The 14,043-nt window shown below is 47.0% G+C and overlaps 1 long non-coding RNA gene across 1 annotated transcript; it reads left to right on the forward strand.

Moving 5' to 3' along the window:
* Nucleotides 1-11,842: 11,842 nt before the first annotated feature.
* LOC146210166 (uncharacterized) lies at nucleotides 11,843-13,184 on the forward strand. The gene is made up of 2 exons (XR_014703514.1): nucleotides 11,843-11,966; nucleotides 13,042-13,184. It is a non-coding gene; the product is annotated as an uncharacterized LOC146210166 (long non-coding RNA).
* The last annotated feature ends 859 nt before the right edge of the window (nucleotides 13,185-14,043 follow it).

Here is a 14,043-nt window from a genome sequence, read left to right on the forward strand (position 1 = left end):
AATGGGGTCTGTTTCCACCGCCCGCCGCGCCTGGGGTCGCCACCGCCCCACTGCTGCTAACTGCTGCTCCTACGCTACAGCCGTTCACGCGCGAGGGAAACGCGCGCTCGCTCTTCGCTCCGCCCGCATCGGTTGCTACCGGCAGGTTCTGATATTTCACCCCTTATGGCTTATAGGAAAAAGCCGTAATCAGTGTCTGATTTATCGTGTATGAGCAATAAAATAGTCAATAATGCGCATGCGCGCAAAAGCGCGCGCGCCTTCGTCAGTGCTGTCGCGCATGGTTGAATGAAGTTTCGGGTGCACTTACATCAACACTTTTCCCCCCTAAATTTTTAACAAAACTATATGTACCATTTTATGCAGTGTGCCTTTGAAAGCTGTAAGCAGGTATAGCGCGACCTGACGCTAGTCTGCATGGCAAACTGTTCGGTGGATATTTAAAGTATTCTGTCAACCGCTGCCGTTTCCGTTTAGAGCAAAACAGGCACTGACGAAAATTCATAGAACGTCTCAGATTCAGAGTAAGGAACAAAAATTTACGCATACAGTTAAAATTTCAGTTGTCTGGTGGAGTGAGCTGTTCTAGCTTCGCTTAAAATAAATCAGTAGGTTGAAAGACAGCAGAGGTATACGTAGTCTCGCGACTGACGCACACGTAGACAGTCGTAGTCAGTTTAATACCCGTAATAAAAAAAAAACATTTAATCAAGGAAATATGGGCATAAACAGATATGCATAATTGAAAAGAGCAGCAAGCAATAAAAAAAATGTCCTTCAAAGTTAACACATTGCACTCATTCATCAAAACGGTACATGCGGCTAGAAAATTGAAGACTCAAAATCTTTGTGGACGGTTTGTGCACATAAGGAGCTGGCCTTTCGTTCCTGTCAGTCACCTTCTCAGCATAATTGACAAGAAGGAGTCTGAGAAATTTCTCACATAATAAAGAAGCGGACCTTGGCTATTGTCAATGCCTTCCGGGCAACTCAGCAAAGGTGGGTTCTCAAGTGCTGGCTGGATTAAGATTTGGTTTTGGATAATGCAGTCCGCTAGAATCTTGTCCTCGCAGAATAGTGTACATGGGGCCGCTTCCTTCGCTGGTTTCAAGAAGGATAGCACAAGCGTCACACCCGAAGTCACTGATTAACTTCACAATGTATCCAGCGACGTAAGCTAAACCAGAATACGTGACAGTGGGTAATGGGATGAGATACCATCACTTCTTTCTGTCCCTCGGTTACTGATTGCGGTAGAGCTGAAATGATTACGTCGGTGTCGACACTAGGTGCCTAGGCGCGCAATACAGCGCGACATACAACTCCTATGGTCACCTCTGCACAGAGAAAAGCTTTTATATCCATTATTGAGGAGTGTCCCTTGAGTAACAGTGGCGAATGTGTAATAAGCAAAGCATTCTACCAAAATAGTGCGGCAGCGATTGCTCTCTAAGACAGGCATTACTGCACAGATAGTTACAAGGAACTATTATATCAAAACCATACTAGAAAAAGAAAGAAACTATTGCTTGGAATTAGTGCTTGAAACAGATTTCCTGTTTTTTCATGAAATAATCATGATATCATGTAAACATTTCATTAAACCAACGTTTATTTGCAAAATTAAAATAATGTTTATAATACAACATAAAACATTTGCTGATCTATAAATTATAGCAAAATTGAAAACAAAACTTAAAATCGTTTACTCTGACGTTATACTACTAATACTTTATGTCATGTAAGCATTGTGCAACTTACATTACATTTTTATAAAATTATTTTCATCTTCGGTGTTACCTCGATGGTTTCTCATCTAGCGCTGAAAGACGGTTTTGCCATTGTTGCTGTTATGTTTGCCTTGAAGGAGCTTCGATGTGATCACTGCTCATTCACTTTTTTTATTCATATTCTTGTACAGGCTTGCGCAAAAATTCAGATTAAAATGAACAAAAGTAGATACCATGCCGCAATATATGTCATATGCTTGTCGAGTGTTTACTGAGCGACAGTGTTTTTTAATATAAAGGCTCCATTCACGTGTGTAGCACGCTGACAGGATGCCGCTGCAGCATCTACCTTATGTAATCTTTCATTTAGGGGCTGCACTCACGACGAAACCCGCGGGCGACAGCGCGAAACCAGGCAAAAGCCACCCGCCGCCACTGAAGCAGATGCGGAGCGAACAGTGAGCAGGTCGCGCCCCTTGCGGCGGCGGAGAGCATGACTCAAGGAGAAAAGTTCCCATTGTTCACGCGGCGATTGAGAAGGCCGTAAGAAAGAACTATAGAAAGAACGCACGCTCTCTCCCTCGAGACCGGCCGTGAATACACTGGCTAGTGTGCCGAGGGCGCGCGCTCGCGTGGCCGCCGCGGTGATGCCTTCCCGCCGCCACCGCGGGGAGGCGCTACCACTAAGGTGCTATCGCTGCGCGTTCGCGGCCTTGGCAGCATAGGCGGCATATAGGTCCGGATAGCGCGCTGCGCTTTTCACTGCGAAACCTGTGTCTTGACGGTTTGAGCGCACTTTTTGTCTAAAAACAGTCTTGGTGGAAGACAATCGTACCGTCCTAGAACTGTGCGGAGAAAATCATACGCTGAAATAGCGCTCGAGGAAGCGTTTTAACAAATACTGTTTGGTCCATGTCTGCTATATCTAACTGTTTTAGTTATTCAGCTGAACCGGATAAGGTCTTAAGGTCTTATTGACTTCCTGATATCCAGCGAGAGAAGAAATTTTAAACAACCACCTAAAGTTGACACGTTGGTTGCAATAGTTTGTTTTGATTAAACGATGGAGTCCGGGCCGGGTTCAATATATTGCTATGAAATATTTCGATGACGATTTGATTTGATATGGAGCCACTCGATTGCGATCCACGCATCGCGATCGCGGATGTAGGGTATCGTATGCATCTTCCTTCTGAGTGAGCGCTCAGTCAGCTCATATCCCAGGTGGTTGTCCCGAATTATGGCAACTATATTTTCAATCGCGATCTAACCCGGAACGGATCGACGACGACTGTTATTGTCCGTGTGACACAGGTATCAGAAAATACCCTTATATTAATCCAACTTTGAATTTTATTTACTCTTCGGTCTTTTCTTATGGTCCATGGCATATTGCGATGCCGCAGTCAAGTGCTACGAACTTCAATACGGGCCTCATGCTTTCGGATAGGTTACGTCGACGTTTCTGCAATTCAGTCACGCTTATTGCTAAGGTGACATATATCAGGTTAGTGACGTTTAATAGCGTCACATATATGCTACAGAAAAGAAGGGCGATCTTGCTTTTTCGTAACATATGGCACGCGCGCATGTTTTCAAAGATCGCATATGCGACAATAAACACAAGCAGTCTGAATCTGACTTCAGTTTTTGTTCTTACTCTTTATTGATTTGTTTTATTAGGAAGTCACTTATTTGTTGCTTCATCATAAAGGATTATGTTGTGTGCTTTCTTTTGTAACTGAAGGAAAGGCAAGAAACAATTAAAAGTGGTGATTGTATCATTGATTTTTTTTTTAAAGTCTACAATACAGTAAAATTTGAGCAAAAAGGCACAGCAACAATAAACAAGTAGAAATATAGAAATGCACCGCTAAAGGTTTTGGAGAAAGGCCGCACATATGACACCGCAATAATTTTAAAGTAGTATAATACCAATTTTTGGTGGTATTTTTTTTTTCACTTGCTAATGATGCGCTAGATATTCCTGTATAATTCTCCACGTGGTTTTTCGCTTACCACCGCTAAGTAACTTATAATTAATTTCACTTCACCAGTTTCGGCTTCGCGGTTTCAGCAGCCGAGCTTTTGTTGTACGGTCACAATTGTCTAGGTCACGCGCGGGATAAAAAAAAAGCTTCAACCGCACTCACTTATTAGCGCCTCATTTTGCGCTTTCAATAGAGCCACTTGCTTCTGCGCTCCATGCTAGTTTTCTCTTAGCTCTTTTCAGAGCGCGAGAAATGTTGCAGCATTCCTTCTTTCTGCGCATCTTCTGTAAGCCTCCGCTGGTATTTGCATTAGGCTGCAGCTAACCACTTCAGAGTTGACGGTCAAGCGACACTTTTTCTGCAAAATACATTCCCATGAATGATATTGCTTCCTGAATCAGCTGGTTGCAGGCCACATCCGGAACAAAGACGTACCCTCCAGTGCACTCGCCTATATAGCTCTTCAGCTTTAGATATTGTTGCATTGTACGTGCTTGTTTTTTGTTTTTTTCTTTTCCGAGAATATACACTTGGGGGGGGGGGGGGGGGGGGTAGCGTCCACAGAACTGCGTTCAGGCTTCAAGCTTCCAAAAGTTATTATTTTTTCTATGTACAAAATGACAAAGTTCTTTTTTTTTTTTTGCTCGATAACGCGCGAAGGCTACAGAGCCAGCAGATGCTTCGGTTAATTTGGTCCAAGTCAGGGATGTAAATTGAGTCAAACGAATCCTGAGGTTCAAAGCTGCACATCTGCTGCTGCGGGCACGAGTTCTCGCTCGGCTCCTCGGAAGCATTGTCAAACATCCTTGACGGTCCGTGGCTGTCGTCTGCACCACTGGCATTCTGGCACTGCGCTTTTGTCGTTCAGCGGCCGGTTTGTCACAGAGGTTCCTCAACTTCCTTTTCGATGTCTTGTTAGGCAGATGATGGTTCGGATAATGGTCCAATAGCGTTGGCGCGGTTTCGGGCTTAAGGCGTGGTCTATCTCTAGCGAGCTCGTTGACGATGCCGTTCACCGCCACTTTGAACGTTCTCTCGATGTAGCTCTCCTCAAAATATTTTTCGCAGACGACACATGTTGAAGTCAACTTGCGGTCCTGTCTTTTAATCAGCCGCTTCCACTACGCAAGCTGCGCAGGGTCCGATGACACACCGAACATAGAAACCTAGTCCTGATTCGAACGGTAGCCGCTCCGACGGAGCGACACGAAGCATATGTTTTTTCTCTGCCCTGATGCTTTATTTTAAACATCATTAGTCGTAGAAAATTTACTTCTCTAACATGAATGAAAGGAACCGAACGAATAAAAAAAAAGAACAGCGTAGACGTGTCCAAAGCGCTCGAACCACTGATGGCTCGGCCAGCGCAACTGCGGCAAATCAAGACGGCGTCGACGGTACGGATGGATGGATGGATGGATGGATGGATGGATGGATGGATGGATGGATGGATGGATGGATGGATGGATGGATGGATGGATGGATGGATGGATGGATGGATGGATGGATGGATGGATGGATGGATGGATGGATGGATGGATGGATGGGTGGGTGGGTGGGTGGATGGATGGATGGATGGATGGATGGATGGATGGATGGATGGATGGATGGATGGATGGATGGATGGATGGATGGATGGATGGATGGATGGATGGATGGATGGATGGATGGATGGATGGATGGATGGATGGATGGATGGATGGATGGATGGATGGATGGATGGATGGATGGATGGATGGATGGATGGATGGATGGATGGATGGATGGATGGATGGATGGACGGACGGACGGATGGATGGATGGATGGATGGATGGATGGATGGATGGATGGATGGATGGATGGATGGAATATAGGAGCGTCCCCTTTGAAACGGGGTGGTAGCAGTAGCTATCATGCTCATTTTTCTCCCTATATCTTAATTATTGATTTAGAATGGTTAACTAAACCATCATTCTATTTATTAATTTTTCTTCCTACATTACTAACATTATGTCACTTCTCTGCTTTTAAGCCAGCAATCTTTCAGTCGTTTTTTGCTAGTTTCCACCGCCGGTTAATTCACCCGGCCACTGGTATCTCTGAACCCCAGACCTTCAGGAACAGTTACTGCGCCTGCATCAACTTCCGGATGGATACCATTAAATTCGAGTATATGGTCAATTGTTTCACTGGAGTTTCCACATACAGCACATCTGTCATCTCCATTGTTAAATTTCTTTTTGTAGCTGCGTGATCTAAGGCACCCTGATCTAGCTTCGAAAAGTAGGGCACTGCCTCTTGAGTTATCAAAGAAATCTTCCTTCCTGATCTGCATTTTCCACTTACGGTATAATTCCACACTCTGTTTCTTTTCCATCGAATTTATCCAATTTTTACCTTCTGTGTTTTTCACTCTCCGTCCTTGTGACTAGCATACTTACTAGTTAGTTCCCTAGTTCTTTTCCTCCATTGTGAGTCCACGCTTTTTAAGTACAGCTTTTTAAATACTTTAGCTGCCCATCTGTTACTGTCCAATTTCCTCAGGCGTTCCTCATATAATATTTTACTCTGAGCTTCCCGTACTTCGAAAGATGCCCAGCTCATATCTCCCTGTACCGCCTCATTCGTAGTTTTGCCGTGGGCACCTAGTGCTAATCGTCCAACGGATCTCTGATTTATTTCTAATGTTGACTGTACCTCTGATTTTAGGCACAAAACCGCGTTTCCGAAAGTAAGTCCGGGCACCATAATTCCTTTCCAAATACCCCTCAAAACCTCATACCTATTGTATCCCCACAATGCCTTATGCTTCATTATCCCGGCATTCCTTCGCCCTTTGGCCTTAAGCGATTGCTCGTGCTTTCCAATGTATGCCAATCCTTCGTTTACCCATGCCCCCAGATATTTATATTCAGCTACACAAGGCATTTCATGGCCTTGTATTTTAAGACCCTGATCAGTTGATCCGTTGAAAATCATCAGACCCGACTTAACCGCGCTGAAACTGAAGCCTACAGCGTCCCCTTCGTATCGGCAATACTTAACTAGAGTTTGCAATTCTTCCAGACTCTCAGCTAGCAGCACAATATCGTCTGCATACATCAAACCGGGGAGGCGCTGCTCTACCGCCTTTCCACCTAATCTATATGACAGGTTAAAACCTAGGTTACTGTCTTGTATGCTCCGTTCCAGGTTTATCATATAAAGCATGAACAGCACCGGTGATAGAGGACAACCTTGCCTTGATCCTTTGCATACTTTACGATGAGCAGCGCCCCTGGCGGCCAAAGTTGGAAGGCATCACCGGCGCGGACACCTCCTCCCATTGAGAGACCCCTCCGCACGGCACACTAGCAAGTATTTCTAGATACTATAGCAGCGTTTCGACTCTTTTCTGCGAAAATTGTGCACGCCGCCGAGAGCAGGTTTTCCTCGATTTCGAAAAATCTAGGCAAGTACCGATGTTGAATCACTTATCAGATAACGTAGACGATATTATGCTACTTTATGAACGTTATTTCAGCTCGAATAGGGTAGTAGATTTTGCATAGGAATTTTTTCAATCCCAGCCTCCTAATATTCAAGACCCTGTATAGTTATTGGAGCAATCCCTATTCATTTTTCTTACTATTGGTTTAAGCCCGTGGCTAATGGCACGGGCAGAGGCACATTATTTTATGCTTTTTTATCGGCCGAGGCTGGAGTCACGCCCGTGGCAGCAGCCGACCCCACACACGTTTCACCTGCTGCCACGCACTGAAATACGTCACACTCACGTGACCCGTGCATGATGACGTCAGTGGGTGCGCGCTTCCGTTTAAAATGGCGCTCAGCAAGTGTTCTGTAACCCACCGTGGTACTAATGGTGAATTCCAATCGCAGAGCAGGAGCACTTCCAGAGCAACGTTTTCTGCTCCTTTCGGAGCAATTGTCTTCCAAACGCAGATCCGGAACACGGATCGCGTCTTCCAAACACAGAACGGGAGTAATTGCCGCCAAATGTTCTCAGCAAGAAACATGTATAACGCGACACAACTGCAGTGAAAACATCTAATGAAATAAATCCGCTATGACTTGCCCGTTCCCGTGGCTACGGCTGGACTGGATAGTAGATTAAAAATTTTTTTATATATTTTTTTCTTTTTCTTTTAAATTAGTTATTGGAGCAATCCCTATTCATTTTTCTTAATATTGCTTTAAGCCCGTTATACCTATGTGAGGTTCTTTTCTTTAGATCTTCTGGCCACCTTATTCTGTGGCTTATTCAGATTCAGCAATCTAAATGGACGACCAGACTGACCAAGCTAACAACGGATAATTTATATACACATATGGACGGGACGAGAGTAGGTCAAGCAAATGGGACGATGACAAAACACAAATAGTCAGAAAGTCACCAAGTCGTTGGATGGAGAAGCCGGTGCAGACGCTCCGGGTAGTCAGACTTCCGCAGGGTCGGTGCAGTAGGGTCTCGGTAAGCCCAGCGGAAGGCTAGGCCACTGGACGGGGCCCAGTAGAGGCAAGAGGCCTCGAGTTGCCTTTCCACGGCCGATGCGTTAGGCCTCCCCGACGTGCCTAGGCTCAGCACGGCGCCGAACGCTCGTGCCAGTGAAGAGCTGGCGCTGCGGCACTCCCGGACCCGACCACCGTTCCGAGTTTCGTGGACGACAGGAGAACAGGACAGGATACGGCCGGCAGGCCCCAGGTCTGGATCCCCGGGTCAGGCCTGGCAGAAGACGCACCGCTCGGAGCTCCTTGGACAGCCAATCGGCTCCGCTGCTCGCCTGTTCTCCCTTCTCGTGCCTCGCGTTCCTCGAGCCAGCCTTCACGTTTTCCTCTTCTTCTTTCTTCTTTCTTCGTTTCTGATCAAATTACCACTTGTTCTTCACAAATATGCCCCCCTTTTAGAAGTTCTTTTTTCGGGAAAAAAAAACTTGGGGCCATGGCACTGATGCACTCTTTCGGAGGACGACCGCACACCACAACACTGCTGCACCCATCACTGCACACCCCACAGAGTGGCCACACCATTGCTATTGTCTGCTGAGAGTCTGAGTCACTCGCGCACACAAAATAAAAAAAAACATTCGTACTAATACAAGTAACATTAACACTCAACACTGGTCATAAGAAATAAACTCTAAGAAACATACTATGAACAGCACGACGACACCTCCAGAAGCTTTGTACGAAATGTGCTCCAAGACATATCTCCAACGGCGTTGGATGACAGCACAGAGATCATTGTCTCCCGTATCATTCTCGATTCAACAGTTCATTATTCTGTATCGAGTCTCGGTTCCCCAGTCCACTTGGGACCAAGGTTCTTCATTGAACGTTGACAACGGAGTTTTCGACTCGACGTTAACAAGAACTACGAAGGATGAAGCTTGTAGGGCATTCACTGGCTGGCGCTCTTCGTAGCTTTTTGTGTTAATGGACATGCGTCCTAATGCAGCGTTCCTCAGGTTTCCTTTCGGGATAGTCCTCTGACATGCCTCGCACGACCTCACAAACCGCTTAACGTCAGCTTGCACCCCTGGCCAGTAAAAGTCATCAAGCACTCTTGCGGTAGTTTTTCTGACACCCTGGTGGCCGACAAGTGCGCTCCCATGTGCCTGCACGAGGACCTGACGGCGCAAAACCTTCGGAACGATCGTTTGTTTGTTTTTCCTGGACAAGGTTGATAGGTCCGGTAGAAAATGCCGTCACTTAGATGGAAGGTGTAGGCCGTCTGCCCTTTTCCGTGATAGGTTTTGTTCAATTTGCGACGACACACGTCTAAACTGACATCATCCTCTTGCTTCTTGCGAAAAACCGGCCGAGATATTTGGAGCGCGGTTTGAGGGGCACCCAAGCCAGTCTCAGAAACTTTCGCCGCCAGAACCTGGAAAGAAGCACTGGTCCCAACATTAGTGGCAGGTATGCTTCTCTGGCCCGTCAAGACTGTTGGAGCGTCGGCGAATGGGACGCTTGCACCCGGAACGTTGCCGATAATTACGTCATATGATGGCGTCGGCAGGCACCTAGCAATAGCTTTGCCTGTGAAGTACGGCGACTTTATAATAACCTCCGCCTCAGGCGCTTCGATGTCAGAACCATCCCCTAGACGTAAATATGCTCGTTCACCGGTATATGTAGCCTCGGGCACCAAAGCCTGACGCACCACGATGCTATTAGAGCCAGTGTCGCGCAGCACCGACACTGCTTGTTCGAACACTTCTCCATGCTTCACTGGCATTTTGTTAATAATCTGAGATGGACTAAGAGCCGAACCGTCCCTTCGAAAATCTAGGCATGTTCTTCCCAGCTGACGACCAGGGCGGGAATCTCGAGGGGACGTGCAGCAAGCAGACGTCTCCCGGTCATTTGCTTTTCCGTATCGACACAACTGGGATTCATGCCCAGATTTGCGACACAATGTGCAATATGGGGGCTTCGGCTTTGTACGGCAATCCGCCGACCTATGTCCGGTCTCTTCACAGATGAAGCATCGAATTCTAGTCTTTAGGTTTGGGGCTGCGTCCTGCGGTTTCGCAGAATTCTGCTCAGCTCTATCTTTAAAAACCGCTAGGCTATTCTGTCGCTGAGCCTCAAGAAAGTGATCGGCGGCCTCAGCAATCTCGTCCACCGTTTTACAATCACGTCCTCGCAAGAAGAGAACTAAACGATTGTGACAGCTGTTTAAAACCTGCTCAGCCACTATCATGTCCCGAACCACTTCAAACGTGCGACCTTGTCCTCGCATCTCAACCCAGCGGTCAAAAAAACTTAACAGCCTTGTGGTGTACTGGGAAGCTGTCTCACCATCTTGCGGCTTGCTTCCGTGAAACTTCTCTGTAGCCCTCAGCCGTGAACCGAAACCTCCGAAGTAAGGCAAGTTTCGCTACATCGTAATTGAGTCCTCAGGAGAGAGTCGTCCAAAGACTCTGAGAGCTTCTCCGCCGAGGCACAGACTCAAAGCCGTGGCCCACTTCTCTTTCGGCCAGCCTTGGCCAATGGCGACATGTTCAAAACGCTTTAAATACGGGTCCAAATCGTCTCTTGTCTCATTAAACAGTGGAATCAATCCATGAGGACTAATGGGGAAAGACGGGGCTGGTACGGTACCGTGCTCAGTGCTTCCAAAACTAGGGGCGTTTTCTCCCAATTCCGCAAGTCGTACTCGTAGCTGCAAATTCTGGCTTTTTTGCTCCAAGCGCTGCTTCGCTGCTTCACGTTCTGCAGCTCTCTTCCCTTGCCCTTTTCAATTCTTTCTCAACCCTAGCAAAAAAGACCAATAGGGTGCGTTATTGGTTTTATAAGAATCGGTATTGGTTCTGTAGGTATTCTATGTGTTTTATCTGCATTTCTATGAGACTTATTCAGAAACTCATAAATCTTATAGACTGGTACATATTTGTCCTATAGGCAATAGTATTGGTTTCATAGGTTTATCGGTGGGTTGTATAAGAAAAGTATCAGACCAGTGCAGAAGCCCATACATCTTATAGGCTGATACATGCTTGTCTTGTAGACTACTACATATTGGTTCATGTGTCTGATACATCAGTATGCCTTTGTTTATGGGTCTTGCATGCAGGATCAGTACGTTGGAGATTTTAGGTCTATGTCATTGTTTCCTTTTCCATCTCGGACACATCCCCAAAACTCACGCATTCATCCCGTTTATTGAGTGTTGCCGTAACGTACAATATTAGCCGCAATAACAATTGAGAACGCTGCGCGCGGTCTCAACAAACTACGTACGGTTGGAGCCGCAAGACGCGCGACGCTGTTGCTACTGGATCACTGAATGGAGATGGGAAAGCACGCGGATATAGCACGGTTCTGTCGGGGCCCAGCTCAGTCACAATCACCTACATGTGCAGAGCAGGACGGTGAAATGGATTGAGAGGCGCGCGTCCAAGCAACTGCGACGCTGCAACCGCCGCCGAAGCGAGAGGAGTCGACATCGAGCACGCGACGAGTACGGCTCGAGCTGCCGACGCGGTAGCGCGATGCCGGCGGCGCTTCGCAGCGGAGAGGTAGGTTTCCTTTCTCTCACTCCCACTCCCGCGCAAGCGTTCCCGTGCTGGCCTCTCTCATCCTCCTTTCCACCTCTCCTCTGGGCGCGCATGCGCAGCTCCGTAGAGGCATTGGCGCTGGCGCGATCGCTGATCGGGCGGCAGTTCCGTCGGTGCCCTGTGTTTATAAGTTTTCGCCGATTTTCGGGGTGCTTCTCGAGGATATCAACGTTCCAGCGCACGTTCAGCTTTTGATCAGGTGCGTGTGCATCACTTGCAACTTCGGGCTGACGTTTATACTTTCTCAGTGTATGATGTGGCTTTGCGTTGCAGAATGCCGTTGCCTGCACGCCAACAAAGGAATTTGAATCGCGCGGTGTGATATAACGCAGCGTCGAGTTTTAAAGTTGTCGGCACGATTTCTTGAAAGCATTGATGAAACTTTTTAGCGTTAATCTGTTTTCGAATATCGTGCGCACTGTGTTTAAGTGACAGAACCTGTGGTGAGGCGAAAGGCGGAATGTTGGTTCAGCAGCTACCTCGGCGTTCAGTAATGGCGGCGCCTCTCCTAACTGCCTACGCGCGCAATCGCGGTTGCCGGTATAAGGCTGAATCGCATACACGCGAAAACTCACGCGAACGCGAACGCGACGGCGGCACGCGTCGCGCGAAGCCTTCGCGCGAACAGAAATGCATGTGTCGCTTGGCTCGTCGCTCGGATCTGCCGAAATAGAAAATTTCGCTCGTTCGCCCGGAAGTAACCGTACGTCACTGCCGCTCATTTCGCATGCTTTCTTTATTTTGTCGTGTTGCATTGTGATTGTGCATTACCGCGTAAACATTTCGCTTTGTACGAACAATGGTGGATAGCCAAGGATTCAAAGAACGTCTAATCGCAACCGAAACAGCAGAAACAAGGGGTCACGTGACTATTCGTGCCGATTACAGTGCAAGTTCACACACATTCGATACGGTTTGCTGTAAATACATTTTACTTTGCCATGTTGTCGCAAAATAACGTCAATTCTTGCAATCGTTACGACTCTTGTTAGATTTGGCAATAGTTTTGCGGTGTACTAAGCCACTAAGCCAGCCAAATGCCAGCGTTGTCGTAGTTTCGCTCGGTTCGCGCTGTCGCGTGCATGCGTCTTCCCCAGTAGGCGACGGAGCGAACCATGATCGCTTACGCCGCGCCGCCTTGTCGCTTCGCTCACTTTTTCGCTCACATGCGTTTCCCGCTATATGTGTGGACCGATTTTTTGAAGTCATGGTGGTGTCGCGTTCTTGAAATCGCTTATTTTTCAAGCTGTAACGCAATTTTTTATTTCTTTCAGGTGCCTTAGCATTCGAGAGACTACATCATCGGGCCGAAATCCGCAATCTTGGAATCGAGGGCTACCTGGATGCAGTCAATGTTTGGATTATGTGCCAGTATGCGTTGCCGCTGTCATTGTGGATTAAAATGTGTATACATGCACCTGCTGCGTAACTCATCCCTAGAAAATGGAACATAGCTGCCCTCTCCTTTCAGGTGTCCAGAGAGGTAAAACACCCGCAGCTACTCGATGAGACCAATATTCCATAGGGCCTACAAAACCAATAGGAAGCCTACTGGTTTTGTAGGTCTATCAGATTATTGACAGCTATGGGTGTACTAGCATTACAGACCTATCAGTTTATCAGATGCCATAGGACCGATAAAACCATAGCCTATACGACCAGTAAACAATTAACCTATAAAACCAATACTCCAGTAGACCTGTAAAACCAATCGGCTAGGATACCCATAAGACCAATACTCTGGCAGACCTATAAAACCAATATCAATAATCTGATAGGCTATTAGTTTTCTATCGGATTTTTTTGCTAGGGAACCCACTCGCGCAACTCGATTCCCTGCAAACCAATACGTTCCCCTACCGCGAGCAACTCTGGTGCACTCATTTTTCTCCTATCTCTAGCCGCGGGAAAATGCTGCATGGCCGGTCTGGTTCTGCCGTGGACGCCAAAATTGTGAGGTTCTTTTCTTTAGATCTTCTGGCCACCTTATTCTGTGGCTTATTCAGATTCAGCAATCTAAATAGACGACCAGACTGACCAAGCTAACAACGGATAATTTATATACACATATGGACGGAACGAGAGTAGGTCAAGCAAATGGGACGATGACAAAACACAAATTGTCAGAAAGTCACCAAGTTGTTGGATGGAGAAGCCGCAGACGCTCCGGGTAGTCAGAGCAGTCGGAGTTCTGCAGGGTCGATGCAGTAGGGTCTCGGTAAGCCCAGCGGAAGGCTAGGCCACTGGACGGGGCCCAGTAGAGGCAAGAGGCCTCG

The sequence above is a fragment of the Amblyomma maculatum genome, chromosome 1, assembly GCF_055883805.1.
Source record: "Amblyomma maculatum isolate TAMU_Amacu chromosome 1, ASM5588380v1, whole genome shotgun sequence".
Lineage (NCBI taxonomy): Eukaryota > Metazoa > Arthropoda > Arachnida > Ixodida > Ixodidae > Amblyomma > Amblyomma maculatum.